Genomic DNA, 27,149 nt, shown 5'->3' with positions numbered 1-27,149 from the left:
TGTCCTCCTAATTTCCTTAAGTATTTTTAAAATCCCACCCCTAAACTATAATAATAATTATTAATAATAATACCAAGTTTCTTGTATGGTTCTTTAGACAGGGCTGGGACAACAGCTGAGATCACTCTAATGTGGGACCATTGTGACGGGAGGTCACTCACCAATTACCGCCCTCCTCTCCAACCAAGTTGAATGTACTTGTTCTGCTGGCTGAAGTGCGTAAGTATCAAGAGGGTGACTGTACTGTATGTGTGTCAAGAGTTTTCACTGGCAGATGACCTGGCCTCTAATTGTCACTGCTCTTAAAAGTTCCACAGCCACATGCGACCATTTCAGCTTTGCCTTGTGACAAAGCTCAGAAGGGAGTTCCATTCCAAAAGGCCAGACCAGGTTCATTGGAGCAGGACTCCAACTGAGCAAGGTGAATACCTCCCTCAGGAGCAAGGGGGGAGCATCAGTTGGGGGATATGAGCACCTACCCCCACCCCTGCAGGTATCTCCCCTTTGTTCCCCTGCTTCCATTTAATTATGTATTCAAAATTAATTAAAATGTCAATGAAGGGGAAAAAATTAAGTCACCTAAGACAACCTTAACTCTGGCCCTGTAGAGAGACTATGCAATAGCCATGTTATTATGGTTAAGCATTTATTGTCTGCAAGCCCATATTAGATGAAACTGACTTTTGAAGATAGATCAGGGTCGGGTTTTTTCCTATTTTCCTCCTGGTGTCACTGCAGGGTAGATTTAATGGTGTTTGGGTGCCTTACATGAGTATTTCCTCCACCTGTAAAATCAGGGATCCTTAGTACCATGAACCCAACCATATGGACCTCAGAGGGAGAGAAATTACAGCTAATACATTTTAGAAAACTTTAGAAAGGATCTAAACCAGCTTTTCTGTCAACCACATCATTGGGATTTTAATGTTCAGTATCTCATGATCTGCCAGGGCTCGGAATACAGACAGATTTCTACTTTGTTGCCCAAATGGATCATGGAGTTTTTAGCATGGCACTTAATCCTCAAGGACTGTTGCCCACCCAGTACCACTAGGTAGTGTAATTTGGATGGAAATAAAGATACGCGTTTGTGGCAGGTTGACTTTTTTTCAGTAGTGGTAGCTGTTTGGATTGTCAGAAGCAATCCATGCAGGGACAGGATCATGCACAGAGTACAAGTGATACCCCAGGAAAATAATAAGTTCCGTATCACATAGCTCTGCACTTTCTCATGTGAGAATCACTTTCACATAACATGGGTGTGTGTGTGTGTGTGTGTGTGTGTGTGTGTGTGTGTGTATATGTACATGTTGGCAGTATGTGCGATTTATAGTTTTTTGCCCAAGGATCTCAATACTTTTGTAAAAGTTGGTACATGTATTATCTCCATTTTATGGATGGGGGAACTGGGAGATGGAGAAATGAAGTGACTTGCCCAAATTCAAGCAGCAAGACAGGGAAGTTAGGAATAAAAACCCCAGAAACTTTAAATCCCAATTCCGAGCTCTAACTCCAGTAAATTACGCTGCTTTTCTGTTGTACGATTAAATATTTTGTAAGTTAAATCTTAACTACTCTTGGGTATACAACAATTTCTCACATAGAGAATTATGTCTTACACATTTAATTGTAAGCCACTGACACTGAAAGTCTTCTTACCCATGACTGCTTTTTATTTTTCAGCTGTAAAATAAAATTAGAGTCGAGGCACAAATCATTTTTTTTGTTCAAGCAGCGTAGGACAATATTGTGCAAATACTTACAGATGAAATTCATTGATAAATAGATTCATAGATTCCAAGGCCAGAAGGGACCATTGTGATCATCTAGTCTGACCTGCATAAAACAGGCCATAGAACTCCCCACAAATAATTCCTAGAGCACATATTTTGAAAAACATCCAGTCTCGATTTAAAAATTGACAGTGATGAAGAATCCACCACAACCCTTGGTAAATTGTTCCAGTAGTTAATTACTCTCACTCCTAAAAATGTAGGTCTTATTTCCAGCCTGATTTTGAATCTTCAGCAGAACTATGAATTACTATCTGAAATTAACTTGCGAATACAGACTAACACGGCTGCTACTCTGAAACCTGTCATTATGCAAGGCACTGAATTTAGCCGTATAGAGTGGAAATCCTCTGTTTTTTCCACCAAATGCATCCGATTGAAGTGAGCTGTAGCTCACGAAGCTTATGCTCTAATAAATTTGTTAGTCTCTAAGGTGCCACAAGTAAACTTGCGAATACAGACTAACACGGCTGCTACTCTGAAACCTATCTGAAATTATAAAGTTACTGAATATGTAAGAGTAATAACCATTCATTTCTATCCCTCTACTCTTCTCTCTTCTGGTATATTCTCAAAATAATTTCATTCTCCTTCATCTAGACTAGTTGATCCTTCCTGGATTTGATGAATCTGGTTACATCCTGACTTTACCTGAAAGGAGCAACTTGGGAGACTTTGTTCTGCATGTGTTCCGGTAATTTGAGAAGCTAACCTATGTTTACTCAAGTGGCTTCTGATAGCCAGATGCTACTTGGGGCTTACTTAAGCTATACTGAATGTGCATTAATTCCTAGGCTGGCTGACTGTCCAGTATGAGGATGGAAACCATGAAGAACTTTGCATGCTGAAAGAAAAGGAGTACTTGTGGCATAAGCTTTCATGAGCTACAGCTTACTTCATCGGATGCATGCAGACTATTTCTGTGCCATCAGGATAACACAGCACCATGCACATCATTTAGTATTGAAAGAGCAGCTATATGTTCATGTTCATTGAATCTTTATTGAAAATTTCAACAAGTACCCCAATGCAGTTTCTTTTTTAAAAAACTTAACAGAGAAAAGAAACAGGGTGTGGGAAGGAGGGAAATGTACTTGTCAATTGTCCTACATCAACCTTTTTTGGATTTAAATGCAATTCACAGCTAGTAACGAAGTCTGACTGTTTTTGTCCTTTCCTTTCAGTCTTTTTTCCCCCACGATATAACTTAAATTGGACAGACCAGTGGCTCTTAAATTCTGCCAAAATCCTAGTTATTGTCTCAGAATGGTGAAGTGGAAATGTTAATTTGATTATTTATATTATAAATCGTGTGTAAATGAATATTGTATTATATATAATTTAAAAACCATTCCCATTCCATAATGATTACATTACATACAATATATTATATGCCCCTCACACACACACACATATGGATGGAGCAGAGGGGTTGTGCACATGTTTGTGTGTATATAGTCATAATTTCTTGCTAAATGGGAAATTGGATGTTAGCAAGAGACAGCATGCAAAGCAGGCTAATAAAAGATATAAAATTTGGCCCGAGAAACCAGTCTGTTTTACAAAGGGGATCAGCACCTTTAATCTGCATGACAATAATCTTGTCTGAGCTCTCCCTTGACCCTGCTGAGTTTGTGTGAGTATCACAAGCACTTGCGGACACAGTGCAGTGCATTTCAGCTGTGGATCCCAATACATCTGCAACCCCCTACCATCTGGACTCATTGTCTGCTCTGCGACCTTACCGAGCATGCATGGCTAAGCTAACGAGTTCTCACTTTGTGCTAAATCACATGTGTTGGCTTTAAAGGAGACGACAGTACAAATGGCCCTTTTGAATGAGCACCTTTTTAAAATGAAATTTTCTTTACAGCTGGTGAATCGAGCTGACAGCCTGACAGAAATATATCACTTTTAGATGGAACCTGTTTAGGAATGGGCAAGAAACAGTAAGATAAATCACAATCGAGGATCAGAATTTTTTTTGTTTTGCCAGTGACAAGGAGATGCTGTTTTGGGGTTAATGGCTAGGGAATTAGTTTTGAAAATTGTTCTATTTCTGCTAGGGAAATATCTAGAGAGACAAAGTGGGAGAGGCAATATCTTTTATTGTACTAACTTCTCCAGGAGAGAGACAAGCTTTTGAGCATACACAGAACTTTTCTTCAGGTCAGAGTGAACGCCAAAGCTTGCGCCTCTCACCAACAGAAGAAGTTAGTACAATAAAAGATATTACCTCACCCACCTGGTCTCTAATATCCAGGGAATGGCTCGGCTACAACAGCACTGCGTACAACATGGAAAAGGTCGGTCCCAGATGATTTAACTGGGACTTGGTCCTGCTTTGAGCAGGGGGTTGGACTAGATGACCTTCTGGGGTCCCTTCCAACCCTGATATTCTATGATTCTATGGTCACTTGTGTACTGTTTTAGGCCGTCTTTCTGTTATGGTAAATCCTCTTGGTCAATTCACTGTCTGCTCAAAGCTTAGTCTTAGAACAGGCTTGTATAATCTTCATAGCTAACCATATTAATGCCACTTTTTCTAACATTGTTTGAAGTCCATCCTGAATATGTGTCCTAAAACAACTAGGATTCATCTTCATAGATTTTAAGAGCTCTCAGGGTAGCTCTGTGGGAGGGGGACCATCTTTTTGTTGTTTTTACAGTGTACTGGTCTGTGGCTGAGGCCCCTAGGCCTACTGCAATACAAGTAATAAATAATAATAATAGCATGGTCTAGTGAATTGACCACAGAGCTGGGACTCAGGTTCTAACTTTCCTGTGCCATTAACTTTATGTGGATTTGGGGAAGTCACTCATGGCATTGCCTCCCCTGGAACCAGGACTGGGCTTTGAATGTGTTTGTTACCTGGAGATTGTGAATAATTCTGTAAATCCTGGTCCTGTAGTCACATTCACATGGGGTTAATGGGTAGGGAATTACTTTTGAAAATCATTATTATTCCGCTCAGTGTAGTGGTTCAGTGTTCATCCCTCTCAGTCAGGCTCAGAGGGAGGCCACTCCGCCTCACCATGTCAAATAGCAAGCAGTCAATTAGCAGGCATTGGCTCTGGCCCTCAGGTCAGACAGAGCAGCACACAGTCTATTGTCCAGCCTCTGGCTTGGGCAGACAGCAAACACAGTCTGGGGCTCGGACCCTCTGGGTGGGATAGAGCAACAAGCCACAAAAAAGGCACAAGTCTTCCAGCCGAGGGTGACCAGACCGCCACCACAGGAATGGGGTTGGCAGTAGGGGGACCCCGGCCCACCCTATTCTACTGGGTCCCAGTCCAGGGCCCTAACAGTGGTGGGTGCTCCCGCCACTAAGTCCGCGGGGAAGCCATTGAAACATGTTGACTCGTTTCCCAGCAACATCACCGGACTAATGACTCATTCCCTGGGCCACTTCCTACCCCACTTCCTTGGCGTGGCTCCATAGTTTTTTGGGTCCTCGGACTTCTCGGAGTAAACGGTAGACGGAAGTCCCAGCAACTCCATTCCACGTTAGGTCCACTCAAGAGCAGGGCGCTGCACAGCTCGGTCCCTGGTCTGGAGTTCCACAGAGATGTCTGCCTCCTTCCCTTTATCCAGCCCAACTGAGCTGGAGGGCCTGCCTCCTAAACTTCCTGTCCTGCCCCTTTGCTTCTGTTGGAGTGGGCAGGACTGTCTTGGCTCCACCCACCAGGGGCTGTGGGGTGGTTCCTCCCCATCAAGATTGGAGGGAGGCCACTGTGCCTCTCTACACTTGGAAAACATCTAGAGCAGGGGTTCTCACAACAATGTTTTTGGTGGCCTCAGAATGCTGACAATTTTTCCTAAAATACTTAAGTAACTTTAGGAAAAACAAATAAATATGCACATATCCATGTCCAAATCATTGTAATTTATTTCATCATCATCATGAGTTCCTATTATGCCTCTGGCATTTAGGGCCGTGACGAAGCTCCTCCACTCCTGTCTGTTTCTGGCAAGTCTTTCAGTGGTTCTCCAGCTGTGTGTCAGATTTTTCAGCTTGGCTTCCACAGCTCTTCACCATGTTGTTTTCGGGCGGCCTCATTTTCGCTTGCCTTCAGGTGTCCATCTTGTTGATACTCTGGTGATGGAATCAGTTTCCATCCAAAGCTCATGACTGATCCATCTCCATCGCCTTTAATATTGCCTCACCATCACCAGTACGGATAGAGGGTTATGTTCTCACCTACGTAGAAACGGTCACATACTTGGGCAGCACAACACCAAACTCAAGATTATCAGAGCTGCGTACTTTCAACACTACTTTATAGTGCAGAATGCTGGGGAATGAGAAAGTCTGACATGTCCAAACTGTCTTCATTCCATACAACTTGCCTCAAAAAAATCCTCCATATCTTTTGGCCCAGAACAATCTCAAACCAAGATCTATTGAGACAGTGCAGCCAACAGGATCTGAGCACCATCGTTGTAGTTTATTTATGTAGGATTTTTATTGCAGACTCAATAATAAAAATAATGTACAGTTGTCTCTATTCTTTACTGGACCTAAACAGAATAGAAACACAAATAAGTGCTTTGTTTGTTCTTGTCTTTTGTTTTTTTTTTGCTTGCTTTTTTTTCAAGATGTGCTAGTTAATAAGTCTGCTGTGAAAAGCGATATTAACAAACATATACATATATCACTTTTCACAGCAGACTTACTTAGCCCTGGTAAGCCTGGATGGGGAGGTGAATATGAAAGTAGCAGGGGTCAGGGGCACTGGATGGGGCGGGGGGGTGACCTTGGGGCCAGAGCCTGCCCCATATGGCCAGGGAATGGAGCCTCCCACCTGCCACCCAAGGGCTGACGCCTGACCCCCACCAGCCCTGGGAAGGTGGGGAACCCACTGGCTGCCTGCTCTTCCAGCTTTTGTCTCCAGAGATGGGCAGGGCCCAACCCCTGCTGGCAGCCCTGGAGGAGGGAGGGGCCCCCCGCCACCCCCCATCACTGCCCAAGAAAAGTCCCTAGTGGCCGCATTTGAGAAATGCTGGCTAGAGAGACAAGGTGAGTGAGGTAATATTGTGCTAAGTTCCATCACAGTGATTTCCCTGCAAGAATTGATTAGCTGGTGGTATCACCTAAAGCAGAGATATAGCCTCTGATAAAAGCAGTCCATTCTCTCATTTGGATACAACTGATGCTATCAATGTTTTCTATGCACAAGGCATAGCCATATTCTTATGGGAAAACACTAAAACAAGAAAGAAGAAAAGTAAATCTCCAGAAATAAAGGAGAGTGTGTGCATCTCCTCTGTAACAGGTTGTACCTGAACCGAACACAAAATGACATATACCTCCAGCAGGCTTCTAGAAACGTAAAGGTCCAGTATGCAAAACAATTAAATAACAAATACATAGCTTACATGCACCACAAAACTCTCTGCAGAGGAAACACAGAATCTTGCAATCCAGTCTAGACAGGTAAGTGAATTAGATGTCTATTTGCAACTTTTAGACCATCATCCTACATTATATTCCATTACTAATTTGTGATCTTAAACAGTTTTTTAATTTTTTTGTAACCTTTGCCTTTCGTGTTTAATGAAATCAGCAAATGAGGCTCCACTCACTGATTATCCCAGTTCAGGAAATCTTTGAGAGAGAGAAAAATAGTTCTTGCTAGTGTTCAGTGACGTTGAGCCAAGATCTGTGATCTGTAAACAAACAAAACTTGACTGACTGCCAAATATGACTCAGGTTGAGCTGGGTGAATAACTGATTTTTTCGGTTTCCTGGCAGTTTCAAAAATTCAAAAAAGGCTATTTGGGTCGAACCAAAATATGGGGTTTTTTGTTTGTTTGTTTGTTTGTTCGTTTTTTTTGGTTTTTTAATTTTTGGAAAACTGGAGAATTTAAAAAAATCAGGTCAAAAAATGTTCAATTTTGAGGTATTTGGTATTTTTATGTTTAATAAAATTGAAGGAAATTTCACAACAGTCATCTTGAATCAAAAAATGAAAATGTTTTGTTTTGAAACTGTCAAAATGAAATGTTTAGGCTGTTTTCAGGATTTTTTTTAGGTTTGTTTTTACCAAAACAATTTGGCGAAATTGACATGAATTTGGAAAATATTGGGGTCAATCCAAATCTTCATATTTATTAAAAAAAAAATTGCCAAAAAATTTCATCCAACTCTGTACTAGAGACGTTGTCTGTATGTGCAATTTTCAGGAAATCTAGTATCAGTGCAGCTCTGCTGGTGATACCAATGGCGGGAGAACTAGTGTAGACATGATGGCAGCAAATTTTGTTCAGATCTGCTCTTTGTAGATGATTTGGTTGTAAAACATCGGTGCCACATTAGCAGTTCTGATGGGAACTGCTAACGTTAGCTGGACTGATGGGAAATTATTCCAAAATTGTCAGTGCAGACACAGTTATAGTATCTCGTAGCTGAGGAACTGAGGCCCTAACTGAAAATGTGTTTTAGTCCCACTGAAGTCAAGATGAGGTTTAAGCATATGCTTAACTACTTTGCTGAATATGGACCTGAATAAATACAGAAAAAAGTGGGTGAAGATAAACTCTCTGATTCTACTCAAATGTGTATAAATTCCATCTTAAAATAAAACTGTAGGTAAACCTCTCCAAATAGTATCTCTAGAACATAGGCTTAAATCTGGCCCATTACTGTCTGATAGAATTCAAGACATCTTCTCCATGTGCTGCTGGAACTACAGTGCCCTAGAGGTGAGTCTCCATCCTCCCCCCCCCCCGCCCCCATGTGATGCTCATTGCATTTTTTGGGAGTTTGTTTTCAAGTTGTGTAGTTTTGTTGTCATTACTGCCAGTTATAGGTCTCCTGGATAAACCACAAGGAAAAACCTTGTAAAGAACAACCTCCTGAAGCCAGACATGATTTTTTTGTCCATCTTCTATCTATTTTCCACCTTTTTAAATATGCTTCCCCTCTAATATATTTTGGCAGTCATGCTTAGAAGATCTAGGACCAAATTCTGATGTGTTAACTTTCACAGTGCAGTTATCATCATAGTATCTGAACACTGACCATAGGTACTTGCCAGAAAACAGGTAAGCCCTGCGTGGCATGAGGTGGTGGTGGTTGGTGGTTGTTTTTTGTGGGGGAGGGTAATGGATTTGGGAGTGGGTTGTATGGTCAAGGAGCTTTTAAGCTTGCATCACCTGACCCAGGAATAGCTATTATGCTCTGCTTCCATATATGTGCTCTTGGGGGAATCTTCTGTATAGAGAACATGAACAATGAGGGAACTGGGATTGTTTAGTCTGCGGAAGAGAAGAATATGGGAGGATTTGATAGCTGCTTTCAACTACCTGAAAGGGGGTTCCAAAGATGATGGATCTAGATTGTTCTCAGTGGTAGCAGATGACAAAACGAGGAGTAATGGTCTCAAGTTGCAGTGGGGGAGAGTTAGGTTGGATATTAGGAAAAACTTTTTCACTAGGAGGGTGGTGAAGCACTGGAATGGGTTACCTAGGGAGGTGGTAGAATCTCCTTCCTTAAAAAGTTTTTAAATTCAGGCTTGTCAAAGCCCTGGCTGGGATGATTTAGTTGGGGATTGGTCCTGCTTTGAGCAGGGGGTTGGACTAGATGACCTCCTGAGGTCTCTTCCAATCCTAATATTCTATGATTCTATGAATGAGCAGTCACTGACCAGACCACAGATACACAGTAAGGATAACTTTGCAGTGTACATCTGTGCCTGCTTTGGGAGCATGGGCGAAACTATGTCCAGTAGACTTAATTTTCCAAACTAATTTTTTAGCTCGATTTTAAAAGGGCAAATTCATCAGACTCATGGTTTGGGTCTGACCAGCTTTTCATTTGCCAGCCAAGCCCACAATGGCGATTCTTCCTGACTTAACTCACAAATTTCTGAAGGACACAAATGGCTTAATATTCGGAAAATTTAAATTAAATGTGGCAGCATCCCATAAGAAGAGAAAAGAAATTCTGGTATGCATGGAACATTCCTCCATGTTAGTCTGTGTCCAGCAATTGAATTAAAGACCTTTGTTTTGTGTACACTCAGCCATGCTCTCATTGAGGCATTTGTGTGCGTTATTTTTTGACAGCTGCCTCTAATTTGATAGATGTGATTAACGGATTGATTTTAGGATTAGCTATCGTTACTTCTCTGGCCTAAATGGAAATATGATACTCCTTAACTCTCTTTGTTAACCAAAAGGCTGTCAAAGTTGTAGCTAGTTTAGCCCTTTATTCCTGCTATCTGTCTTCAGCAACCTAAAAGGACATTTCTACTGGCCAGCCAGCTGCATAGACTGAGGAGCTTGGATATAACAATCCCACACAGTTTCTGGACAGATGGAGATAATGTCAGTTTCTTGACATCTCCTTTTATCCCATTACTCCTCTGTTGTGTTGCATCTATTTTCTGTCTGTATGAATTACCTTGTTAGCCTAGTTAATTCTGTGTACTATTTGCATTCACTTGGTTACAATTGTTGGAGCAATTATTTAAAAATAATAGTAAAATTAGGACATTTTTTCAGCTTCTAAATTCTTGATTAAGAGCATCTTTGCAGTTCCCACTTCATATTATTTCCATCAGGTTTCTCATCTCCATCAGTTGTTACTATTGTTTAAAAAAAAAGTTTGTTTTTGCACACGATTTTTTAAAAAAACCTCTAATATTTTCCATGTTGCATTTAAGAAAATAAAATTAATGCCCTGGGTGATTAGGGCCCGGTATTGCAACCTTTCCTCACTTATTCTCCAATTAGCAACATGTTTAAGCATGTGCTCAACTTTAAGCATGTTGTTGACCTGACTGAAGTCAATGGCACTACTCACGTGCTTAAAGTTAAATATGTACTTAAGTACTTTGCTAGACTGAGGCCTGGAGTCCTGATTCAAAAAGCATTTAAGCAAATGCATAAATCCATTGCTTTTCAGCAGAATACTTAAAAACATACTTAAAGTTAATTGACTTAAAACATATTTATCAATTAAATGGTCTCTGTTATATAAGAAAAGCCCTGCTGTTTTCTTGTATTCACCATCTAATCTAACTTTTATTCTTGTTGATGTGTTATCTCTAAATTAAAGTCATGGGTTGAGTGTGGTCTAATGGCTAAAATACGGAACAATGAATCAGGATTCCTTGGTTCTGTTCCCTGCTCCACTACTGATGCTCTGGTTCACCTTGGGTATGTCACTTAACCACTCATCTGCAATGATAGTACTTAGTGTCCTCTTTGACACCCATGGATAGAACTTGTTGCTGTAGAAATGCTAAGTATTGTTTTAGCATAAAAATGGATCCCTTCAAAGTTTGTTTGCTATGTGTATATTTGAAAGAATACTGTAGATGTTGTGGTACTTACGATTAATTATTACAGAAAATTTAAAATTAAAAGGCTGAGGCAAAGCATCATAGAAGTTAGAGATAGAAAAGACCTAATGGGTGATCCATTCCATCCCGTCCTTAATTTTTGACAGGGCTGAGCCCTGGCACCTCGAGGCTTGGCAATTCGTAGCTCCGGCACCTCTGGGCTTGCTGCATCAGTTCTGAATGTAAAAAAATTGCTTGAGTCCTGGCACCAATTTCATTACAAATGAAGCACTGAGTCCATCCATCTATCAATATAGGTTCAAGCTCTCTTAATTTCTGTTGAGGTCAACGACATACACACTCTCTGTAGCCTATATGCCTCAATATATCTGTGTATTAGCAGTTCTTAAAATAAGAGCTGCTATCAGAGATTTCCTTCAGTGTCCTTTGGACCTGCAATTTGCATCAGGGATCCGTGTATAAACCTCTCTCATTATTGTAGCAGTCTACCAATGAGTGGCTGAATGTTTGAAATTATCTTGTGTGTTCATAGGCCCAAGAAATAGCATAATTTTGGTCAACCTCTAACTTTCAGTAAGCACCATAGGATTCTAGAGGCCAACTTCTCAGCTAGCATAAATTGGCAAAATGCCACTGAAGTCAATGGAGCTGCAGCCACTTAGACGAGCCCTAGACACCAGAGATGGAAAGAATCTCCTGCTTTAACCCCTGATAACAAAAGAACTTTAACCCACTGTAAGATAGCAATGCCTGCCAAAGTATCCCCATGGACTAGGCGGTATCGCTTCCATCTGACCCAAGCCAGTTCACTTTCATACAGACCTCTGACAGGATCTGGAACTGGGAATTAATGAGACTGCAGAGTGTTTGTGGATGAGACACTGAGCGGAAAATCACCTGTGTGATGATGACACTGTAGCATGTGTAGATAAAGCCTTAGACTTAAGTATCTTACTAATAGTACAACCAGTTTAATGGCACCTGTGGCTTAGTGGATAGCATACTGGACTGAGACTCAGAAAATCTGGGTTCTATTCCATTGGCTACCCTGGGCGAGTCGCAGCTTCACTGTATGCCTCAGTTTCCCCGTATGTAAAGTGGAGATCATGATATGGCCCTTCTTTGTAAAGGGCTTGGAGATCTTCTGATACACAAGATATTGTTGCCTGTTTTCAACCTGACCAGCTCGCCAGAGTTCAGGGCCCGGGGATGTGCCAGTTCGAAGTAGAAATTGATGGAGTCTGGTATTTTCTTTGAGACAATCTTGTTTATTTCCAAGGAATGTACAAACTCCTGTGTCTCCAAACACAGAAGGAACCAAGAACAAAAGGAGCAGTTTCTTGGCTTACCAGTCCACAAGCCTCTTTAGCCAATACGAGACCCAAAAACACTCTAGCTTTTTCCAGGGTCACGCTGTGTTCACAAGCTCCTGCTTGGTTTTCTTGCCCTCCCTGTGTTGTTGTGTGATCTCTCTTCCCACACCTGCCTACTCAAACAATACCCAGACAAAAGCTCCTGGGCAGGTTCACATATCCCTTTTGACTTAGATTGGGGTTTATGCTTACAGTTATGTTAACTGACAGGTGAGTGCATACCTATCAATCTCAATGAGTTTTTAACTCAACCCATAACAAGGTTCCATCCAGCTCATAACAATATATTTAAGGTTTAATTATTCCTGCTCTAGCTCAGCTTGGTTCTGGTCTGGGGCAATCTGTACTTGTCTGTTAACCCCTTTTTATGGGTTCTATCTCAGATATGTTTCAGTAAAGTAACTTTTTCTATATCCTCACCACTTTTGTTACAACTGGAATATCTCATGTCATTCTGTTGAAGAGGTAATTTTCCTTTCTCTGAGTTACCTGCTGCCTGTTCCTCTAAGACACTTGCCTTTCAGATGCTCAATTGTGTTGTAAGTTCATAGGAGTCTTTGTTATCACTTGATAGGGTAGGGAGGATGGTTTTGTGGCTAAGGCACTGAACTGGGACTCAGGAGATCTGAGTTCAGTTTTCTGCTCAGTTAGACTTCTTGTGTGACCTTGAGCAAGTCACTTAGTCTCTCTCTGCCTCTGTTCCCCATGAGTATAGTGGAGATAATGGCCCTGCCGTACCTCCCAGGGAGGTTATGAGGACAAAATCCACTAATAATTAGAAGAGGCTTCGATACCATAGTAAAGGAGAACATGTGGCTACCTAAACAGATAAGATGAGGCCCTAAGTGCAGGGATCCCAAGTATAAGGCTAGACATTTTTTTAATATAAGCCATGCATTGTAAGAACTTTTAAGCAAACCCATGAACGGAAGCCAGAGTCCTAGGACAGAGATTCTTAGCACATTTTCATTGTTTATGGTTTTTAGGATTTTTTTTCCTACTCCCCATTGTTTGCAATGACTCTCAGGGAGGCTTAAAAATAAACCATATTTCCCCACCAGTTTTGTTCTTTTCCATTTTGGCAAGCCTTGATTTCCTGCCCTTCTAGAACAGCCTGAGACAAAAGCGGCCCTTTTTCTTTGTTTATTTACTTCCTCCCTGTTTGTGTTCAAACATCACCTCACCTGTGGGAACAGGGTTTAATAAGGAGCTGCTGCTGCAGTACTAGCAGAGGGCACACAAGAGCACATTATTTTCATAAGGGCCTACATAAATTAACCTTTTGTTTTAGTGTGTGTGTGTGTGTGTGTGTGTGTGTGTGTGTGTATATACATATATAAGTGAAATGAGTGGTGGATTTTACCATGCATGGGTGACATTAATACTTAGATTCCTGAAAATGCTAGATTATGGTGCAGAATAGCCTAGACGATTCTGGGGCACTGGATTGGAAGAAAAAGGATACCTCCACACAGCAATCAAATACCCACAGCATCAAGTCTGAGCTCGGGCCAGCTGATTCTGGTTTGTGGGGCTCAGGCTGCAGGGCTAAAATAGTGGTGTAGACCCTGCAGCTCAGCCTACACCTGTATTTCTTCACTGCTATTTTCAGCCTCACAGGCCAAGCCTCGTGAGCCCCAGTCAGCTGACCTGGGTGCTGGGGATAAATCTACACAGCCCTTAAACACCCACAGTCTGGCCCAGATCAGCTGACTTGGGCTCGTGGGGCTGTAAAATTACTGTGTAGATGTTCAGACTTGGGCTCTGAGGCCCCATGAGGCAAGAAGATTCCAGACCTGGGCTCCAGCTTGAGCCTGTACATCTACACCGCAGTTTTTAGCCCCACAGCCTAAGCCTCAGGAACCTGAGGCAGCTGATCTGGGCCAGCCATGGCCCTGCCACAGATCTTTTATTCCAGCATAGACATCCCTTTGAAGCTCGGTGCTGTGGGTCTTTTATTGCTGCATAGATGTAGCCTAAGAGATCTGAGTTCTATTCCTGGCTCTGCCACTGACCAGCTATGTGACCTTGAGCAAGTCAGCTCCCCTCTTTATGCGTCGGTTTCCCTCTCTGTACAATGGGGATAAACTTTACTTACACTTCATTTATAAACCACTGAGATATCTGGGATGGAAAGTGCTATGTAAGAACTAAATATTTGCAATTATTTTGTAGATTGAAATACATCCCTTTCTAAATGAAACTTAAAATATACACAGTTGTTTTTAAACCAGATGACTTGTCAGTGAATTTCAGCAGCAAAACGCCTTGCTTCTGATTTGTTTTAAGGCTTATTTGATTTTGATACCTAAGTTATTTAAAGTGACACTGACTAACAACTTGGAATGTGTAAATATTTAAGGACTATTAAAATCCATCCGGTTATCTGCGCAACCATGTTTACCTCTATATCAATATTGGATGTGTGGGTTTCTACCTTGTTACTCGTGGTGGCATTATATAAAGTTAGGATGTAAAAACGTATGCATTGAAAAGGGAAGGGCATAGGCACATATAGCTTTTTATACTGCAGTGCATTTCACACTGCAAGGAGGGATTAATTTTTAACTACCTGGCCCTTATTTATAACTGCCTACAGCCCGGCTAATCGTATGATGGGAGCCAGGTCTGGGAAGGTGAAATTCGCCCTACAGCCTATGACAGGGAGCGGGGCTACAGCTGCTATTCTATCCTCTGGTCACAGCTCCTCCTCACAGTCAGAGCCCCCCATTCTCCCCAGCCTGCATGTGATGTTAGAGCCACTGGATTCAATATCCACCCACCCCAATGTCACCATCTCAGAACCTGCCCCAAAGATCCCAGAGGGTAAAGAGTTCCCCCCAGAGACACGGGCACAGCTACTCCTCTCTGTCCCCACCTCTGGAGAGGTCAAATGTGGGTTATAAGTGGGAAGAGGACCTCCCGTGATTATCTCTAGCTACTCTGCATCCCAGGAAACTTTCCCAAGGTTCCCCTGAAGTTGTACACCAATTCAACTGTTCACAAGGAATCGCCTGCCTCTCATGTGACCTTATTTAGTTTAACACACTCTTCTCCCCTTCCCATTCTGCCAGGACAGACTCCACGTTTCGGGGCCCAGTGACCTTCAGGACCCTTTCCTCTGGAGAACTGACCCACAAAGCAAAAAATCATGAGTGCTGTTTAGCTCAATCTGTGCTTTGCTGCATGTCTGTAATTCAGAAGAAGTGGGAGGATTTGCTGAAGACAGAGAATGCCCCTTATGCATAAGAATCAGAGGGAGTGTAAAGACTTAAAACTTGAGGGAGCAGCAGGTGTTTGTGTATGATGGCAAACTTCAGGGCAAGTGATGCAAAGCCAGTCAAACAACCAGCAAGGGCAGTGATTAGCCCAGACTGAGGAATCCAACTTACTTTGACTGTTGTTGTAATCTTCGTATATAACAAAAGCCGTCCTTGCCTTAGCTTCCATAAGCCACCTTGTGCTGCTGCTCAGTCCACTAATCAACCACTGGGTTTCTAACAACCTAATTATTCCCGCTACCTTCTGGCAATTTTGCTTTTATGAATTTAGTTTGAGTTTAGCTAGCTGGTCAGCTGAGCCTCTGTCCCGCTTGTTAAGCAGCCGCTCCTTTGCTTGTTAAAGAGCTGAGTGTCTCACAAATGCAATGATTAATAAAATGATTGATACATATGGAACACCCAGTGAACATTCTGCATGTGACTAATAGAAGCCAAGGCACGTGTCATTTATGCTCTGTGCAAGTGACATGGCTTTCCTTTTCTCCCAGGATATTAGTTTAAAGACTAATCTTTATAAAAAGGAAATACATTTTAGTGAGGGTGAAAAATATACTTTACACATTGGAATTTACCTGTCTGGATTAGATGCATGGAATTGGTTGCATTACACAGTCTTGGTCCTGATATGCTTATAATATTGGAGCTTAGTTGCATTTTGACAAGCCAAGTTAATTATTCACACTCAACATGACTGAAAGGTCACCTGCAAAATCAAACAAAAATTGGGTTGGATCTCTTTTATGTGCCTCTTTATGGTTCATAAAGAAGGACCAGGGAAGATTTTTGTTTGTATGTTCTATTTTTAACCGGGATTGATTTGAGTTTTCTTTCCTGCTTAGAACATAAGAACGGCCATTCTGGGTCAGACCAAAGGTCCATGTAGCCCAGTGTCCTGTCTTCTGACAGTAGCCAGTGCCAGGTGCCCCAGAGGGAATGAACAGAACAGGTAATCATCAAGTGATCCATCCCCTGTTGCCCATTCCCAGCTTCTGGTTAACAGAGAGGCTAGGAACACCATCCCTCCCCATCCTGGCTAATAGCCACTGATGGACCTATCCTCCATGAATTTATCTAGTTCTTTTTTAAACCCTGTTACAGTCTTGGCCTTCACAACATCCTCTGGCAAAGATTTCCACAGGTTAACTGTGTGTTGTGTGAAGAAATACTTCTAGGGCTGTCGATTAGTCACAATTAACTCATGGAAATAACTTAAAAAAATTAATTGTGATTAAAAAAAGAATCATGATTAATAGCACTGCTAAACAATAAAATACCAATTGAAATTTATTAAATATTTTGGATATTTTTCCACATTTTCAAATATTGATTTCTATTACAACACAGAATACAAAGTGTACAGTGCTCACTTTATATTATTTTTTATTACAAATATTTGCGTTGTAAAAATGAAAATCAAAAGAAATAGTATTTTTCAATTCACTGCTTACAAGTACTGTAGTGCCATCTCTTTACTGTGAAAGTGTAACTTACAAATGTAGATTTTTTTTTTGGTTACATAATTGCACTCAAAACCAAAACACTGTAAAACTTTAGAGCCTACAAGTCCACTCAGTCCTCTTTCTTGTTCAGCCAATTGCTAAGACAAACAAGTTTGTTTACATTTATGGGAAATACTACTCCCTGCTGCTTATTTACAGTGTCACCTGAAAATGAGAGCAGGTGTTCGCATGGCACTTTTGTAACCGGCATTGCAAGGTATTTACATGCCAGATATGCTAAACATTTGTATACCCATTCATGCTTTGGCCACCATTCCAGAGGACATGCTTCCATGCTGATGATGCTTATTTAAAAAAAAAAAAAAGTACGTTAATTAAATTTGTGACTGAACTCCCTGGGGGAGAACTGTATGTCTCCTGTTCTGTTTTACCTGCATTCTGCCATATTTCATGTTCTAGCAGTCTCAGATGATGACTCAGCACATGTTCGTTTTAAGAACACTTTTACAGCAGATTTGACAAAACACAAAGAAGGTACCAATGTGAGATTTCTAAGGATAGCTACAGCGCTCGAGTCAAGGTTGAAGAATCTGAAGTGCCTTCCAAAATCTGATCGGGACGGGGTGTGGAGCATGCTTTTAGAAGTCTTAAAAGAGCAGCACTCCAATGCAGAAACTACAGAACCCAAACCATCCAAAAAAAAAGAAAATCAACCTTCTGCTGGTGGCGTCTGACTCAGATGATGAAAATGAACATGCGTTGGTCCGCTCTACTTTGGATTGTTATCGAGCAAAACCCGTCATCAGTATGGATGCACGTCCTCTTGAATGGTGGGTGAAGCATGAAGGAACATATGAATCTTAGCGCGTCTGGCACATAAATATCATGTGATGCCAGCTACAACAATGTCATGTAAATGCCTGTTATCACTTTCAGGTGACCTTGTAAAAAAGAAGCAGGCAGCATTATCTCCTGCAAATTGTAACCAAACTTGTTTGTCTGAGCGATTGGCTGAAGTAGGACTGAGTGGACTTATAGGCTCCAAAGTTTTACATAGTTTTATTTTTGAATGCAGTTATTTTTTGTACATAATTCTACATTTGTAAGTTCAACTTGTATTAGATGAATTGAAAAATACTATTTCTTTTGTTTTTACTGTGAAAATATTTGTAATCAAAAATAAAGTGAGCACTGTACACTTTGTAGTTTGTGGTGTAAATGAAATCAATATATTTGAAAATGTAGAAAACATCCAAAAATATTTAAATAAATAGTATTCTATTATTAAGTGCACAATTTTTGTAATCACTTGACAGCCTTAAATATCTTTTTGCTTGTTTTAAACCTGCTGCCTATTAATTTCAATTGGTGACCCCCTAGTTCTTATGAAGAGTAAATAACACTTATTTACTTTCTCCACACCAGTCATGATTTTATAGACCTCTATCATATCCTCCCTTAGTCGTTTCTTTTCCAGGCTGAAAAGTCCCAATCTTATTAATCTCTCCTCATATGGAAGCTGTTCTATGCCCCTAATCATTTTTGTTGCCCTTTTCTCTACTTTTCCAATTCCAATACATCTTTTTTGAGATGGATGGATGCACACACTATTCAAGATGTGGATGTACCATGGATTTATATAGAGGTAATATGATATTTTCTGTCTTATTATCTATCCCTTTCTTAATGATTCCCAACATTCTTGATTCTTTTATTAGAAATTCAGAGCTTGTTTACCCTGAAAGATTCTATGGACCATCAAAGAACTATTAGGATTATGGCAGCACAGAACTAAGGTGTGAAATCAGATTAATTGAGAGAGAAGGTAATTTTTAATCAGGCTCTTTAGAATTCTTGGGGTTTGATTGCTTCTTCTAAACTCCTGTTTAGTGCAGTTGCCCAAACAACTCTTGAAACAAATATCTTTGCTAAAGAATCAACACTTCGGTCCCTTTGGCCAATGAAGCTTTTAATCCACATCTCTGAGACCACCCCTACTCCCCTTCCAAGTTCTATGACAAAGGGAAGAATAGGCTTGACAGTCCTTATATTGCTAAGGTGAAAAGTATGGTGAGGGGGACCCTTAAAGATGTCTCATTCCTCCATATGTGATAAAGTAACAATACGTAAATAATGTAAATAAAATAGGGGGCATAACCCCTTTTTTCTCCCCTTTTGCAGATCGTTGCTAAAGGGGATAAACTAAATCATACAAATGTATGGCCAGATTTTGAGCTGGTGTAAATCAGTATTGCTATGGCAACTGAAATGGAGCTACACCAATTTACAGCAGCTGAGGATCTCTACCATAATTTTTGTTTAAAAGTTTTTCTTCCGGTGTTACAAGATTTTCCTATAACTCTCAGAAACATCTGAAGATGTGATGTCCCACCCTTGTCTGGAGCCACTAACTACAAAGGACTCTAGACAGAAACAATTCTCTGCTCTGGTAGCTGTTTGTGTAAACCTTGCTTATCTCTACAATCTGGCCTGCAATGTTAAATTACACTCTGTGTAATGTATAGTTAGGCGCAGACAATTAAATACCAATGAAACTGGTATCCCAGCCAACAGGGCAGTTGAGAGGCAGCCATAATCCACTTGGCAGCTGGGGGAGACAGGCAGAAAATATTAACCTTCCTACTTATGCCTTTTCTCTAAACTCCATTTTATTTCTGTCTGTCTTGTCTTGCCCGCATTGTCTGCACAGCAAAACTTAAACCTCTACCTAGCACGACTGCCAGTAATTGATTTGGCTGAATTGCTACTGAGCATGCTAAAGATGCAAGCAGAGACAAAGAGAAACTGTGTTCAGCTATTTTGCTGAAGCCCAAATTCTAAGCATGATCCTTCCTCATCCTCACTCGAAGTCTGACTGCACTCAGGACCAGTTTATGTAAACCAATAGCTGACAACACATTTAGTGGCCCCTTAATATTACAGTCCGGACAAGTCCTTTAGCTTTCATTGATTGGTTTCTAGCATGAAAAGCCCACTGGGCTCCTATCCCATCCCACTAAGGAAGTGTCCTGACTGCCAAAGAATGATAAAACTAGGACTAAAGGGCCTGATCCAGTGTCCGCTGAAGATAGTAGGATTGTTTTCAGTGAGATTGGATCAGAGCAAGAGCACAAGGAGAGCTGCACTCCTACTGAAGTCAATGGAAAGGTTCTGTAAGGTACTTCCTATCAGTGATCAGAGTTCACACACGAGGTCTGATTGCCAGGAGATCCAATCCAAGGGGACGGGGCAGCAAGGCAGCTGGTAGGGTCAGGTGGGGCAGCAACACAGGTCAGGAGCAGTGACAAGGCAGGGGCAGGGTTTGAGTAGCAACTAGCGGGGAAATTGCTCAGACAAGTCCAGAAAGGAAGAAGGAAGTTATATATAGCCACTAGCCAATCAGGGTCAAGACTATATGGCCAATCAGGAGGCGGGTTGCAGAGCCCTGGACGCTGACCTAGCCAAGGAATTCACTGGTAATCTGATGTGTCCGGTGTCCCAATGGCCACTGTTGCTTCCCAAAAATCCAGTGGGCCTGGGTTTGAGACCAGGGTCCTGACAGGTTTCCATTGATTTCAACAGATGCTGGCCTTTAAGCCTTAGTTGATTTTCATTGGGAGTGGGGTGCCAAACTCACTTAGGCCCTTTGGAAAATCCTAAACCTAAAGCCACTTCCTGCATGAGAGTTCTGTACATTATTAGTTCTATTGTTCAAGACCCAGATACTCTGTGGGCATCAGGAATTTAGTTGCCTTGTAAACTAACCATGAATTGAGACCATCTGTGATCTTTCACCTCCTGTTGGAGCCAGGGTTTATCATTGGGCTGAACTTTCACACAAGAAAGGGATGTGAAGGCAGGGGTGTCCAGTATTCCCACAAATATAATTTCCATATGCATGCAATGCTGTTTCCTATTCACCAAACCCAAACCTATGTCACATTCAACTCCCTCCTTAAGATTCACTTCACTTCTCCTACAATACCCATAAGAAGAGAACTGTGCCAAATATTTTAAGACATCAAAATCCTCCTGTGAGTTGTTTGTTCTTCTCGGCTTCCCAGTAAATCCCCTTTTCTCCATATCTTTTAGTCCGTGAACTCTTTGGAGCAGGGACTGTCTCACTTTGGGTCCTCTACAGTGCTGAGTATTTTACTGGTGCTTGACAAATATTGAAGGATTGCAGTCATGTACTCTTGGAGGCTGGCTTGTGCACAGGGTGAATTGGAGCTCTTCTAAACGACATAGTTTAGACTGGGCGCTGATGAACCAGGCTGATTTAGGCATGTTACCTGTATAAGTGATGTTTACAAATAGACATGCGTGATGGGGTATACAAACCCCACACTGAGTCTCAGGGCGTTAAAAGGCAATGTCGGGTCTAGTTGGTCCAGCCCTCCTGGCCTGTCAAGAATGCTCTGACTGGAAGAGCAGGTTAAAATGGATCTCAGAAGCCCAGACAAAGAGTAGCGGACAGGGTGCAGGAAAGAAGAGTCCTTCTCAAGGAAGCCAGACAGAAGATTGAGCCTGAGAAGGGACGACAGAGCGGATGAGGCCTACAGGCAGTTCCGTCTCTCACCACCACCCCTTTTGAGGCCCTGCTCCTTTAGACTCCTTTGTGATTTGTTGAGAGACTGCCTGTTTGGCCACACCCCAAACTGAAGGGACCTAATGGTAGGAAGTAACCCAGGGAAGTGAACTTGGACTTGCTGCATGGAGGACCCAGCCAGTATTGCTTCCCACAAGTCCCTGGGCTGAAACTGGGTGGAGAGGGAGGGCCCGGGTCCCCACCACACCTCTTAAGGGCTGAGGCCCAGATGCTGGTGGAAAACCGAAGATTCCTTGCCTAAGGTCAGGAACAGGCACCACTACCATCCTGAGAGAGGGGCACATGGCCAGAAGTCGGGTGTGCTAACCACTAGGCTACTCGACCTTCTAAGCCCCCTATCAAAATGAGCTTGGCTAGAAAGTGTGCTCTAGTGGCTGAAGCAAGGACAAGGCAACAGAATTCTTAAGTCTTATTCCTGTCTCTGCCACTGATTTTCTGTGTGGTCTTGGCCAAGTCACTTCTCTGCATCTCAGTTCACCAATCTGTAAAACGGGGGAAGCATTTGGATCCATCTTTACCATAGGTCTTGGGAGGTTTAATGCATTAGTGTTTATGAAATACTTTGCAAGTCTAGAATGAAAGTGCCCAAGATATGCATAGGAAGTTACATGCGCTATCAAATAGTGAATAATTCTTAGCAAATAATGTATTCCAATTCTTTCTGTTTACAAATTGTCCATAATCAGCTGCTGATTTTCTCATATTGATGTGTTATTGGCAGTTAATGTAAGTGACTAGCCTCTGGCTCAGAGAGTGTTCATGAGCAAATTGTAGTTAGTGTCCAACGTTTGAATTATAAGCCATGGTGGTTGAGCATGACCTATGTGCTCCTTAGTGCTCAGACTCCAGTTCACATATTCAAAATTAATTTTCTGTGGATAGTTACTTAAAATTCACCACCTCCATGTACATTTCATGCCTGCAAACTCATTCACTAGGAGAGTTATAGAAAGTGAATGCAAAAAAAGGGGCACAAATATATCCAGAGTGAATTCTGTTTTTTATTCCTAATATGCATGGAAAACAGTTTTCAGGTACTTGTCCAGTTCTGCTATCAAGTTCTCATACAAAACACCCAGCCCACTTCAGAACATCTCCCACAGAACCAACTCTGCATCTTCTGGAGAGGCCCCTACACCCAGGGTATATCCCACGAGGAGACTTCTAGCTCCCAGTCTGTGGCCACTTTATGCCAGCGAAGCTGATGCAAAGTGGCCACACCACTGGATGCTGTACCTCCATCTGTCACGGAGGATAATATTTGCCTGATCCATTGGATGCTGTGAGACTCAGTGCACTATAAAGTGTTTTGAGATCCTTGGAAGAAAAGGTGCTATAAGTCACTGAAACGTATTTTATTTATATTTCAATAATCATGTGAGGTCTTTACTAATAACATAATATGAGCCACCACCAGGTTTCAGGCACTATGGTGGCCTCTGTGGAGACATCAAGCCTGCTACGAAGGTCCGGATCTATAGAACCATGGTTACATCAATGCTATCATACAGGAATGAAACGTGGGCATGGAGGAAGGTCAAGAATACCAGATTGTTTTTGTCGTCTTCCTCAGCTGCTTCATATTAAATGGCAGGACAAGATCAGAAATAAGGATTTTTGTAGCTAAACCCACCTACCACCTCCATTAGCTCTCGCTTGGTTTCAGTGGCTTTCTTTGTACAGGCATATTACTAGGATGAAAGACCAACGAATTCTGAAGCATGTCTGACGAGAAATGTTGCTCCATGGCAGATGAGCATGGATTTGTTCACCAAAAGCTTTGATGGCGCAATAAGATTCCCAATGATGGACATTAGATGGTCTGGCTGGATTTTCGGTTTTAAGGGCCTATCTAGAGATCGACCTGCATGGCATTTGATCTGCCAGGAGGCTATGTCCCTTTGGGATTTGCCATGATGCCAGATTACTCCATAATCTGAAGTAACCAGACATGAGCAAAATAGTATCCAAACCCTGCTAAACTTTGAGGGTTCTGATTAAATCTGATTGGATCTGAACTGTCCCTTGTTTCACCCATCTCTACAAATAACGTCAGCTTGGGTATCATAGAATATCAGGGTTGGAAGGGACCTCAGGAGGTCATCTAGTCCAACCCCCTGCTCAAAGCAGGACCAATCCCCAACTAAATCATCCAATTTAAATGGTAGATGGGGGCACATTTAAATATCACGGACTTGATCCTGCTATTACTGAAGCTTTGTTTCTTTGCTGTTCCCCAGCAGGTGCTGCTAAATACTTTATCCCCTTTGGGTCTGAAGATGCCACTTGTGTAATGAGAGGAGATCCAATTACAGGGTTATCCAATTTACCTTCCCAAAAGGTAAGTCCTGTTGAAAATGACACAGCAGGGCTGCCTGCTGCTGTGGCCAGTTCCTTGGATAAAGAAAGATCTTGGGAAGATATTTGTGTGGGGTTTGTTTTCTTCATTGTGTATTCCCACAACTTGGACCCCAGTGCTCTCTGAAACAGCAGGGAGCTAGAAATGGGTTCTGTGGCAGGGGGCAGTGTGTCCTCTCTGATCACTACTGAGCAAGGAGTTAATCTCAGCTCAGCAGCCCCTCACAACCACCACCACCTGCACCCAGTGCTCAGGAGAAGGACTATATATTAGCTGCTGGGGAGACAGAAAGGAGAAGAACTGCCTAGGTCTGTGCTGAATCCACAACTGGGCCTATCTTGACATTATCCTTTAAAGTGAGTTCTGGTCCCTGTAATTTGTTTCTGCCACCTCCGTCTACTAGCTTGCAGGGTCAAACCCAGGCTCTGGGTCAGAACATTGCGGAGAAGTGTAGACTCAGGTCTGAACCACACAGCTGGCAAAGAGCAGCACACGCAGAACTCTCCACTTCAGAGCTACCACAAGAAACGCTTGTTAAATTGGAGCAGGGTTTTCCAAAGCCAGGTAGGTAAGCACATATTCCTTTATCTTACCGCTCTGAGTCTGGAGTTAGGTCAGTTTTGGGGGCAGAGTTCAGTTCCTGTTCCATAAAGAAACAGAAGCTTCCAGACTTATGGCCTGCCAAGCACTCAGCATTTGTGTATGACGTGAATTAGTCTCTTCCTTGTCCTTCATAACCGGTAACTGTGGAACATCGGGCCATGAGGTCTATGGCCAGTATATTATCAGGCTTCCCCTAATGTTAGCTTCCAGACCTTGATTATGACGGCTTATTTAGCCATATTATCATCATCATTATTTGAATTCCCGGAGCATCTAGAGGCCTCCGGTCAGGATCAGGGCCCCACTGTGTTGATGACGTTGAACAAATAACAGTCCCTACCCCAGACAGTTCTCAGTCTCAGAACTCACTGCCGCCTCCTTCATCTTGAAATCTCAAAGGCCTCTGTTGTCTGGAGAGACAGAGGCCATTTTGTGTTTAAAATTGGTGTGTGTTTCACTGCTTTCCCACTTGCACCTGACGTGAAATGTGCCTCACCATTTAGGTCCTTGCTGAGTTGGACTGTCTCCTGTGCCGTCCAGCTGTTGCTCGCGAAATAAGGAGGAGCTACATTTCAAAATTCACTTAAAAGCAATATCAAAAAACCCGGAAAGGCTTTGATCTTTCTAAATATTCCCTTTGTTCTGTCATTCGGCAATTCCTGTGTGCTTCAAAGGTAAGGTAACAATCCACTCTCTGTACTCTTCCCTGAACTGTGGTCATAAACTCACCCCTGAAATACAGTTTAAATAACCCAGAGCCCTACAACCTTCAAATCAAGTAAAGAAGATCTTTCCACTATTCATTTTGTTAGATTAATAAAAGGCTACAATTTTTCTCAAGACTCTCTCCTTGTGGTTCTTCCTCCCTGTGATGTAGCATTGGCTGTTCAAAGATATACTGTGATGTTTCCAACAGTAAATAACAAAGTAATGGTGTCACCTCTAGCCATAGACAGCACTGCCTTGGGCCTTCCTCATGCTGCCCACTTAACGGTAACAGTGCAGCATATGGGAGACAGAGTAACACCTCTGCTTTAGCGTGGAGTCTTCTACCTTTAACAAAATAATGGTGGATCGCTCAGCCTGGAGGCACTCTGGGGAATGCTAGCTAAATCCAATGAGGAAGGAGTGTTGTCTAGTGGCAAATGCAGGGGACTGCAGATCAGTGAATCTGCCACATTCCCGTGCGTAAAATTCAGCCACAGGCAGGGGACCAGCACAAGGCCTATGTTTAAGCCCTCTTTTGAGGACCTAAGTGATATATGAGCCTTATGGTGGCTCTCAGCATGGGGTGAACGTCTCCCCTTATGACCTTGGGCAAAACACTTTAACCCCTTTGTAAAATCAGTGTGGGAAGTTGTTTGTAGGATCACGTACAGGAATGTGAACACTAGTAAAGGGACTGGTGATTTCCTTAATCAGACAGCGTGGTTTAGCGGATAGGGCATTGAACTAAGCCTCAGGAGCTCTGGGTTTGGTTCCCACCTCTGTCACTGGGTGAGCGGGGCCAAGTCCCTTCTCTGCACCTCGTGGTCCCTGTCTGTTACATGGGGATGTGCCTGATGTCCTTTGTAAAGTGCTTTGAGTTCCAGTGCTATAAGAGAGCATAAGCCTTGTTATCTTTCAAATGAAAGATGCCAGAGAAATGTGTGTTGTTTTATTATTATTTGATTGAAATAGAAACTTTTCATTAAATCTTGTATTTCCCATGGCTGTTCTTTCCTCTCTGAGGAAGAAAACAAGCCAAACAAAGCAACCTCACCAATGTTAGATAAGAGGGGTTTAGCGGGAAATGCTGGTAGGAAATGAAGGAAATAAATACGCAACAATAATTACACTGTAAAGCTTCCAATTTGTATTTCAATATGTCATTTACATAATAACAGCTGAACCATTTGGTAGCTAATGACACAGGCTGATCTCAAGGTTTTGTTTTCTTGTAAGTTCTTTTCAATGGAAGCACTTTGATGTCTGTCAGCAACACATGCTCTTTTTGAGACAGTCTCCTATTTAGTTATTGACACTGTGTCCAAGGGCTGTTTTCCCCCTTCTCATGCTTAGATATTGACAATCTGTCTAAGAACTCTCTTTCCCACCCCTCCTCTCCTCTCTTCTCTATTTCCAAGGCCGAACCTATGAGCCCAAAATGGTAACTGGGCCAGAAATGTAAAAACTGAGTCTAGGTCCCTTCTTTGGGCCTGATCCTGTGTGGTGCTGTTACTGAAAGCAAAGGATTTCCCAGACCCTTTCCCTCTGTTGCGCCCTGTGCTGCAATATTGTTTCATGGGTGAAGCTTAGGAATCAGAAAACATGAATACTGTTCCCAGCTCTGCCATGTGACAAATAAAAATCACATGAC

General features: G+C 42.1%; 1 long non-coding RNA gene across 1 annotated transcript; it reads left to right on the top strand.

The window, feature by feature from the left end:
• The first annotated feature begins 24,063 nt into the window (after positions 1-24,063).
• Positions 24,064-25,624, top strand: LOC122461148. Its single transcript, XR_006282917.1, has 2 exons — positions 24,064-24,169; positions 24,591-25,624. It is a non-coding gene; the product is annotated as an uncharacterized LOC122461148 (long non-coding RNA).
• The last annotated feature ends 1,525 nt before the right edge of the window (positions 25,625-27,149 follow it).

Source organism: Dermochelys coriacea, chromosome 7, assembly GCF_009764565.3.
Source record: "Dermochelys coriacea isolate rDerCor1 chromosome 7, rDerCor1.pri.v4, whole genome shotgun sequence".
NCBI classification, from domain to species: Eukaryota; Metazoa; Chordata; order Testudines; family Dermochelyidae; genus Dermochelys; species Dermochelys coriacea.
This window is presented reverse-complemented; position numbering and strand designations above follow the sequence as displayed.